The sequence below is a fragment of the Coenobita brevimanus genome, chromosome 47 (genome assembly GCF_032717465.1).
Source record: "Coenobita brevimanus isolate Jiangsu-jjx chromosome 47, ASM3271746v2, whole genome shotgun sequence".
Taxonomy (NCBI): Eukaryota; Metazoa; Arthropoda; class Malacostraca; order Decapoda; family Coenobitidae; genus Coenobita; species Coenobita brevimanus.
In genome coordinates this window covers 2,862,498-2,873,638 of record NC_137000.1, presented here as the reverse complement: position 1 = coordinate 2,873,638, position 11,141 = coordinate 2,862,498, and positions in this window count along the sequence as shown.

Genomic DNA, 11,141 nt, shown 5'->3' with positions numbered 1-11,141 from the left:
TTTGTTAAGTAAATGCAACCACGTGAAGACGTCCCTCAAGAGCACCAAAATGAATAATTAACTAGAAAGCGTTCAGAGAGCGCATACCTCCACCGATACTAATATGATTAATGATTTACTAACCTAACGATGTTGACGGAGGTACCTAATTCAACGGTCTTAGTCTGCCCTCGTTGCATAATCTCTGAGAAGGCATACCTCCACTGACGCCCCAAATATCCTGCATCCGGACCCGGATCCACCCCAAAATCTAATAAATTCTTTCTTGACCCACTGCCTGCCCATCCACAAGATTTCATTGAAATGCGATAACTTTTTGCAGTATCTTGTCCAAAGACAGACAGGCACAGACAGACAGACAGACACGAGTGAATACTGTACATAACCTACTCCAAGCGTGTTTGGCAGAGGTATTATTTGCGAGTACACAAAGCGATATCTGATGTGGTAGGCGTGAGTGCTCACCATCCACTCACTCGATGTAGCGCTGCTCTAGGGTGCCTGCCCATTCCTCTTTTCCTTCTCTCCTTCCTTCCTCTTCTTTCTTTCCTTCTTTTTCCCTCTTCCATCTGTCTACGGATGACACTAGGCTCAGTGACAAGCCAAATGGTTTCCTGTCCTGTACACCAAGAAACCATTTATTATGCTGGGTGGTAACCATATAACCAAATTATGGCGCCTGGTGGTTTAGTGGGTAATTAAGGCGCTCCAATTGGATTGAGGCGGTGCAATTTTATATCCAAGGGGTGGCTGGGGATTATTGCTCCTGTAATGACACCCAGGGATGAGTGAGGCTGGTCGCTCTCATTTTAAATGTCACGACCAACGTGCCTAGCCCCAGGCTTTTACGCTCCTCACGGGGCAACACAGGAGTAGATAATGAATGAATGAAACAAAATGACTCATCACAGTTATTGGCCAAGAAAGACCTTTTATGAATACGTCCCAGCTCGTGCACTCTGCGCCACAAGAGGATGTGCCAGGCGAGCCGGATAAAATCCCTGAAAGAAGGAAAAGCTGATGGTGGGTGGAAGGGGATGGGGCAAACCTTTGGCCTTCACCTCTTTGTGTTGCAATATCACACATTATGATAAACTACAAGGATCAACAACACACCGTGCTTTGTAGATGCTATGCTGCTATAGTGGTCTGTGTTGTAATATAAACACCAGGAGGAAATATGCAAGGAACAGTATCACACCGTGCTTTGTTGGTGTTATGTTACTCTAGCGATCCTTTCCTCTTTGTCTTGCAGTAACATACTACAGTGCATATAGTTTGTGAGTCTAATTGTTGCCAGAGTGTTTTTCACGTTAATCTCTTCTCATTCACTTAACTTTAGGACGGCGTTACAGATTATAAAAAATTATTCAAAGGTTTAAAGATTACTAATTATTTTCCATTACATCCATGCTAATACATCGAACTCCATAAGGATACACGCTGCTTAATGGCACTGGAGGTCAAAGATCAAAATGGCCAAGTCAATGATGCATCCAGATTTTACCTCACTTGTGTTTTCATTCCTCACACCCACACACCTAATGCTCCCACCTCCACTCAGCCCATCATATTCCTTACGACCACCTCATCATCCACCTCATTCACTCTCCTCAACCTCCCCTCATCTCCATAATCTCACCTCGAGCCATATTATCCTGAGCTTAGAAGGCTATTTAACACTTCCTCGTTCCTAGCAGATTATTTTTTGCATACGACACTCTAATATCATACTTTACTGACAGTTATGACTTATTATAAGGACATACATCTACGTCAAGTGCAAGGGAGAATTTTAATGGTGATCTGGAAAATAAATCGCCATGGAAAATATACTACAGAGATTCCCATGTTCACGAAAATAGAATCCCCGATAAGCGTTCGATTTCCCCCTACCCTCACGTCCCTCAAACCCCTATCTCCCCAATACCCATCTCCCTAACCCCCACCGCTCCTTCTGCGCTCCCTATTTCCCTCCCCTTACCTTCTTCAGCCCCCCCCTCCCCCTAACAACTCTCCGACCTCACCCTAACTCCTCTATCGCCCACTTCGATCTCTCTCTCTCTCTCTCTCTCTCTCTCTCTCTCTCTCTCTCTCTCTCTCTCTCACACACAGCTATGAGACACTTCCCTTTACATCAGACATCCCATCCTACGCACCCCTCTTTCCTCGCCCACACTTTAAGGACGTAAAAGAGACAAGAGAAAGCAAAGAGGTAAAAGAAAAGAAAAAACCCTACCCTATATCACGCTCCTCCTGTTCCATTCCCCTCCTTCCTTTCCCTCACCAGTGATCCCAAATCGTACTTACCACACTTTATATCAAACCTCCATTACCATCCACTCTCCCCCCCACCCCCTCCCTCTGCCCTTCCCTTCCCTCCCTCACCTACCTCATCATACTCTCATACATACCCCACCTCTATCTACCTCCTGTTCTACCTCTTTCCGTGTAGCGTAGATTCCCACGTTATTGTTGTCAGGTTTTGTTTCTTTCACTCCAATATCTACCTATCATGTTCATTTTCCTCTTACTTTTCTCCCTCCCTTGCATCCTTACCATTCTAAGTTTGCTGTCTTCATCCTGCGCGCACACACACACACACACACACACACACACACACACACACACACACACACTTTACATTCTTTATTCTATCCTCATCTCATAACCTAGATTCTCATGGTAGCCTTCACATGTTCTCCCACGAAAAATGTACTCTATAACAATTAGTCCTTCTTTCATCGGTCACCTTTGCTTCCATCCCCTCCATCGCCACCTCACCTTCACGTTCCTCACACACAATCACCCTCTTCCTCAGCGCCCTATCTTCCTCCCATAATCTAGTCTCCCACATTACATTTCCCTCTCCTACTCTAACTCCCATTTATCATCCCAGCTCTTTCTCCTCTCTCCCCTCCTCTCTCCGCAATCCACTCGCATCTCGACCTTGGTGTGTGTGTGTGTGTGTGTGTGTGTGTGTGTGTGTGTGTGTGTGTGTGTGTGTGTGTGGTATGTTACGCTTGATATGTGGCACTGTTTGGTACACCAGCATATAATGTGGCAGTGTGTAGTGTGGCAGTGTGTAGTGTGGCAGTGATTGGTGTGGCAGTATGAGCTGTTTGTCTGTCTATTCCGTGCCTCTCTGTATGTATTAATCCTTGTGTGTCACTCTCTGTCTGGTTGTGGTAGTGTCTGATTTGTGATTTGGAGAGATGTGAAGTGTAGCAGTTTAATATGGCAGTGTTGTGTGTACAGCACTCAGAATGTGAGCTGTTGTGCGATGTCAAGTCCTAATAAGTACCAAGGATGATATCTGCACTTATATAAGCAGGATGCTCCATATATCACAATGCTTCTTTCATGTTTCAGAATGATTAGTGCGGTAATGTGTGCGATACTTTTTTTGTTGACTGCACAAAGGCAAGCACTGTACACACACACACACACAGACATGCACGCACACGCACACACGACCGCGCGCACGCACGCACACACGAATGAATATACACACATAGGCGCGCGCGTGCGAATGAACACACACACCCACATCCACACCCACACACACATACAGTACACACGGACCTCTGTCTTCCTCTTCCCACCTTCCCTTCCATTACCTAGCTCCCCAGTCTTAGCCCCCACTGGTAACGCAGTACACTTTTAAGTCAGCACTGTAAATTTTAAGCATACAGGCAGTAAAACCCTGCTGACTGATGTTGCTGCCGCGGAGCGAGCGTAAATATTAACAGAGGACAGAGAAACAGCTCTGAAACAATTTATGTAGGCTGTGTTGCTTTTCTTTATTAAAGCTGATTGAAACATTGCTGAAAGTTTTATGGTTTGAAATGGAAGTACTGTCATACAATAGCCTTGGACAGTCGCCGTCGCGTGGTGGCATCAATATGACCGGGTGGCTCCGCTGCCTCAGTTTTTCCCCTGCCCCCCACAAGGAGGACGGTGGACTGAAGGGGAATGTTAACTTCAGTGTACAGTTCACGGGGATCACAATTAGATGAGCCTGCGGTTGTAACTACACTGCTACTGCTTCATACAATTGTGGGCGTTGCTAATACGCAGGTTACGGAGGCCTCGAGAACACTTTGAATATGGGAATTATTTCGGATCCCTGGATGATGAGACTTCGAAGGTGGCTTGGACTGGCGGGTTACGAGAGCTCAGTATAGCCGTTTTACCTTAACTTGGCCGAGATTTTTGTCCTTTAGCAGCTTATTTCACATAGATCAGTGGCAGATTTAGAAGATACTGTGGTTTTATATCCTGCCCCTAGCACTTCTGCGTGACTTGCATCATATTCTTGCAATAATCTCTTGTTATAACTCACTATTCAGGTAAGAGATGGCAATTTTAGATCAAGTTAGAGTAAAGCATGTATAGTTTTAGCCTCAGGTTCATGTGCAACGAGAATGTGTTGAACTGCAGACTGAAGCTGTCCATCTCTGACAGCCCACCATCCTCATTTCGGGGGACGGGGGGTGAGTTGAGGGCCGGTCGTATTACCGGGCAGTGAATCCGTTTGGTCTCATCAATGCCACCACGCGAAGGTGTCCCTCTCCAGCACAGGGTAATGATAGAAGTGAGCGGAAACGGAGGTTCTTATAGGCAATTTATTTATTTATTTACTTATCTATTTATTTTTGCTGCCGTCCTGGATGATTAGGACTAAGCTGACAACATATAGATAAAAGAAAAATGCAGGTTAATATAAGGGAATGATCTCACTGCCTCAAATGTTCAAACAATAATTTCAGGACCAGTGGAGATCAGAGATGTTGCCAAGCTCACTGAAGCGACTGGGAATGAACTAAAGCCTCACGCTGCTTGTATACTGACTTGAACCTACTTGTATATCATTCAAATGTGTGGTGTGATATAAGCTAACACCGTATACACAGACATGTATTCTTAAAACAAAAATAGTGACAAAGATTAAGAAAACAACAAGGGGTATATTCAGAAAGTGCAACACCCGCGCCTACCAAATGGTCTGAGGCCTAGATATTTAGCTTTGCCCAGCTGCCATGACCCGGGACCGATTGCTCTCAAAATCGAACGACTTCATTCTTGCCTGAAGTTCAACACTTGCAACAGGTTTGGTCAAACCATATTAAAATTTGACCTCATGTAACCTTAGATTCTGATCTTTCCGAGTGGCCCTAACCTTTAACTGGGTGACTTCAAAATCCTATCCCTTTACCATTGCCTAACCCTGAACCCTTCTACAGTGTTTAACGTAAATCGGTAAGAGTTGTTTAAGATGATCTTGCCATGTGATCTTAACCTTTGACATGTTGTTCTAAAAAATGGCAGGTCAACCCAGTGGCGTATCTTCAACCATTCCACTAAGTTTGGTCCCAATCATATCACAACTGTACTGGCTATTTTGTTCACACACAGACACACGGGTAGAAAGTTTCATCTTATACTGCGACCTTGACTTTTGCCTGTTTTCAGAATCGACCCCCTTCTCTCTAACATTACCATCTACCCTTCCATATTTGGTCTAAATCGGATACGAACTCTTTCAATTAAACTGAAAGTCGAGCTTTGACGTAGCCTGTGACCTTGGCCTTTGATCTATTGTCCTAAAAAATGATATGTAAATCCCTGGCTATCCCTTTATCCTTCCACCAAATGTGGTTAAAACTGGATAACAACAAAGCTATTTTGGTAGCACAGACAAACAGATGAACGGACGGCCGGACAGACAACCAACAAGCACGCAAGCAAACAAATGAACAAATAGCCAGACAAAGAGACAATCAGATACACAAACGGACAGAAAACACACAGACACACGTCGAACAAAACTTAACATCTCTTGCTTCACTGGCGCGGGTGTAATAATACTCTTGATACGAACCAAGTCTCTCCGGAACCTAGCCAGCTCATCTACATTCGTGTATGTATATTCATGGCCAGCGTGTAGCCTTGACAGCTGTCCCTCGAGGTAAGTGGCCCTAAGTGGAGAAGTTGCTCAGTATTTTGTCTCAAGCACCCACTGAGTAGAAGAATTAAATAACTTTGTACGTGCGTGTGTGTGTGTGTGTGTGTGTGTGTGTGTGTGTGTGTGTGTGTGTGTGTGTGTGTGTGTGTGTGTGTGTGTTTGAGTCCCCGCTGAGTAGAAGAATTAAATAACTTTGTACGTGTGTGTGTGTGTGTGTGTGTGTGTGTGTGTGTGTGTGTGTGTGTGTGTTTCACCCGTTGAGTGAAAATATTAAATAACTTTGTTCGTGTGTGTGTGTGTGTGTGTGTGTGTGTGTGTGTGTGTGTGTGTGTGTGTGTGTGTGTGTGTGTTTGAGTCACCGCTGAGTAGAATAATTAAATAACTTTGTACGTTGTGTGTGTGTGTGTGTGTGTGTGTGTGTGTGTGTGTGTGTGTGTGTGTTTGAGTCCCCGCTGAGTAGAAGAATTAAATAACTTTGTACGTGTGTGTGTGTGTGTGTGTGTGTGTGTGTGTGTGTGTGTGTGTGTGTGTGTGTGTGTGTGTGTGTGTGTTTGAGTCCCCGCTGAGTAGAAGAATTAAATAACTTTGTACGTTGTGTGTGTGTGTGTGTGTGTGTGTGTGTGTGTGTGTGTGTGTGTGTGTGTGTGTGTGTGTGTGTGTGTGTGCGTGCGTGTGTGCGTGCGTGCGTGCGTGCGTGCGTGAGTGCGCGCGCGCGCTTTCACCTAATGTCTTGATTATTCAGGCTGTGTGGTCGTTTCATATTCCCATTTCAACATTTTTTTAAAGTTTACCTTTACTATGTACAGACGTTTGCATGCCACCTAGAAAATGACTATATGATCTACAAGAATTACCTAACCCCTTCATTATGCCTTTAAATACGAGGGGTCTTTCTTGAGGTGAATACGGGTGTCAGGAGATAAAAGGAAGTAATATAAGACATCTCGCCCTGAATGAGTTAATGTGTATCTATATCTTAGCTTTATGTTTTCCGTTTCCCATCTGTAGATCCTGCCCACCCCATTTTTTTCCGGGATTTTGTGTGAAGATGATGATGATGATGATGATGACGAAGACGACGAAAACGTAGCCGAAGATGACGATAAAAAAAGACGAATGAAGTCGAAGATGATGGTGCATTATATGAGTCCGTTCATAACAGCCTCTTTCTTGGATCATCGTCATAATCATCATCGTCATCATCATCATCATCATCATCATCGTCATTTTTCTTACGGTAAATTCAAGTGGCTATCTTTGTCACATGATGGAGTGGTAGTGATTTATTCCGTGACTGGTTTGGAAATCAGTCATGGCCGGTCAGTCACAGGTCACCCCCATTCATCTATCAATCCCCTCAGCCTCATTCATCACTCTGTTATCGCCTTCTCTCTCTCTCTCTCTCTCTCTCTCTCTCTCTCTCTCTCTCTCTCTCTCTCTCTCTCTCTCTCTCTCTCACACACACACACACACACACACACACACACTCAGATAATTATAATGCTCGATAAGATGAAAATGAATACTGTTCTAGATACTAATATGTTTGTGCATCTGTTCATTGCAGTGGTAATTACAGTATGTATATAAAAATGCATGCATATACTCCAATGAACGTGTTAATGTATATTTTGGAGGTATGTACCGTAAGTATGTATGTATGGGAGTATGTGTGTGAGTGCATGTATGGATGGATGAATAGAGAGATGGATGGATGGATAGAGGGATGGATGAAGTGTGTGTGTGTGTGTGTGTGTGTGTGTGTGTGTGTGTGTGTGTGTGTGTGTGTGTGTGTGTGTGTGTGTGTGTGTGTGTGTGTGTGTGTGTGTGTGTGTGTGTACGGATGGATGGATGGATGGATAGATGGATAACTGGATGGATGGATAGATGAAGAATATGCATGTTAAGGAATGTCAGAGTTCCTCGTATTCATGAATCCTGGGATGATATTAATATTCTCTGGGCGTTCATGAGAAACAAGCTTTTCCCTGAGGCAACAAAAACACTGAATACAATAAACCCCTTGAGCAGAACAGGCCAACATTAATTTAAATAATGGAATATTTCGTCCTGCGACGAATACCAACAATAAGACAAAAGATTCACATTCGTTCTGGTGAGAAGATCAGGAGGGTGAGGGAGTGAGACGAGGTGAAGTGAGGGTGAGGGGAATTGGAAGATGAGGGTGAGGGAGGCAAGGTGAAATGATAGTTAGGGAACTGCAGGATGAGGGTGACGGAGACGAGGTGAAGTGAGGATCAGGTGCCTGTAACTCCTTCAATCAGCTTAGGAAGGACTTATCGAAATGGACAGAGTAAATATAGCCTTTACAAACCTCTCCAGCATCGGAAATCCCTTCTAAGTTGGATAAGATCGTCTGGAAATAGCAAGAGTTAAAGGTAAAATAATCATCGTTGGATTTTTGAAAGGGTGATTCTCACTGCTTCCCACCACGCCTGTCTCCCGTGGCTTTGAAGATTTCGTAACACTTCATCCTGAGCGATTTATTCTGCGCGCCACAGTTCAATATCCCCTTGTGTGTTATTGATGCGAGCTATATCAATATTAAATAACAGAAATGCCATAAAAGATAATGTTAGGGTGTACAGAGCAAGATAAATCTCTAAAAAATAGGCGTTACGAAGCCTCTGATGTCAGTAAGAATATGGTTCCTTCTCTGGTGAAGAAGAGGCTACAGAAATATTCCAACATCTCCAGGCCGATTTTTTTTTTTTTTTTTTTTTTTTTTTTTTTTTTTTGGTGCTAGCCTTTCTTAGCAATTAATATTCCGTAATATATTATTATTTTTTATGCTAGCTACATCATTACCTCCGCCAACGAAGATGGAGGAGGTTATGTATTCACCAATGTGTTTGTTTGTCCACACGATCTCTCCAAAAGTTCTTGATAAATTTCAATAACATTTTGTGGAAAGGTGGGCCATGGGTCAAGGAATAATATTTTGGGGCGGATCCGGATGCCATTATTCCTCACAATATCTCCATGGATCCTGATCCTGATCCTTTTTAATGGAAATGGCACTGGCGGAGGTATGCTCTCTCTGAGTGCTTTCTAGCTATTATTATTATTATTACTATTATTATTATTACTATTATTATTATTATTATTATTATTATTACTATTATTATTATTACTATTATTATTATTATTATTATTATTATTATTACTATTATTATTATTATTATTATTATTATTATTATTATTATTATTAATTATCTACGTGCACCGATTTGACAAGACGCAAATAGATCTGAAGGTGTTAGATGCAGAACAAATCGCTTAGGAAAAAGTGCTGCGAAATCCCCAAAGGCACTGGAGTACCACACAGAAGTCATGTTATGTGACCAGACCCATAACGCAAAGCCATGCGAAAATACGTACAGTCAGCGTACAGTGTTTTCATTTTCCGCTGCTATAGATATACAATACATAAGCGGCGAACAGGCCCAAAGATATATATATATTTGATTCCCATTTCTTTGTTGGCCGACACATTTATCGGAACAGTTTACGCACGGCCTGGTGTGCTCGCAAATATTGGGCTGCACATGTCCGGAATACCTGTACTCTGAATTTCACCTCTCTTTCGATTTCACAGCCAGCTGCCTCGGGCGTTCTGAAGGCCGCGGCCGACGCGAATTCTATTGTTTGATATTTTCAGATTCTGAACAACCACGACGGATGTTTACCAAATTTGTCTCGCTGTGAAAACTTGAACGAATTTAATGAAAAAAGGTAACACTATAGAACGTTTGAATAGCTATGTTTTATATATATATATATATATATATATATATATATATATATATATATATATATATATATATATATATATATATATATATATATATATATATATATAATAGTGTCTGAATGGATTACGTTATTCGGTATCTGTGATTCTAATTTCGATGTGTCCCTCAATTAGTTTTGTTGTGAAAGCCTGACTGACTTTCATGATTAAAAACAGAGAATAAATAATCGTTTTAACGATCCGCATTGTCTGATGATTATGATTCTGCACATGGACAGATGTTTCTCCAGTATTCCTAGTTATGACATTTTGACCCACTTTCACACCATCATCGCGCACAACAAGGTGTTTGAAAGAGCCACAAACTCAGCATGAAGCAGTTGGTGGAGACAAGGACATTAAATTAATCTGTGTGAGAAGTGTGGGGCAGTGATATCAAATGCTGAGATGTCTGGAATGTAAATAAATAAATGTTGTATGCATGAAAGCTGAAATATTTTATATGAAAAACAAAGCAGGATTTTAATCGTGCAGGGGAGGGAAGGATGCAGGGTCTGACATGCAACTTACAAAACGAAGACGAATTATTTTTATGACAAAGTGAGCAGAGCTGACATATACAACAATTTCAGCTCTTCCTAGGACTCTAGTTACCTTTATAATATTTGGGAGGAAGTGAAAGTTCAGCTGATATAAACTGCTGAAGGTTGGAACGTAAATGTATACTGAATTCGAGAAAGATAGATAGACAGCTAGATCGAAGGATGGATAGATAGACATAGATAGGTAGACAGATAGATAGATAAATAGATATAGATACAAACGGAAAGGGAGGTAGGCAAACACTGATATATAGACAAATACAGACACGCAGACACATACACAAACAAACGAACAAACAGATTGCTAGACCGGCAGCCAGATAGACGGATAATACTTCATTCTTCACATAAAAATACCGGCTCAGGTATTGCATCTGCACTTAATGTAATGACACATGGACTTCACTACAGGCCATTATAAGTTTAAATCTCTTCACTCTTTTATTGTTGTGGCTCGTGGCGGTCATAAATGAAATTTCCTGTTTCTTGCGCCTTCATGTATTCGCACTATTTTTACGCATTAACAGCAGAAAAAAATGCGTATGAGCTCAGCATTAACGCGTACCTGGAGTCGTAAAGCTATCGTGCTGCGCTGCAGTCCTTTCACCTTAACTTGGCCAAGATTTTTATGTTTTTGCAGCTTATTTCACGTAGCTCAGCGACAGAAAAGACAATACTACGTCTTTACATCCTTTCCATAGCTCCACTTCGTAACTAGCATGTTATTTTAGTACTAACCCTATAGCTGCAACTCGACATTGACAGTGGAGAGATGGCAATTTTAGGCCAAGTTAGA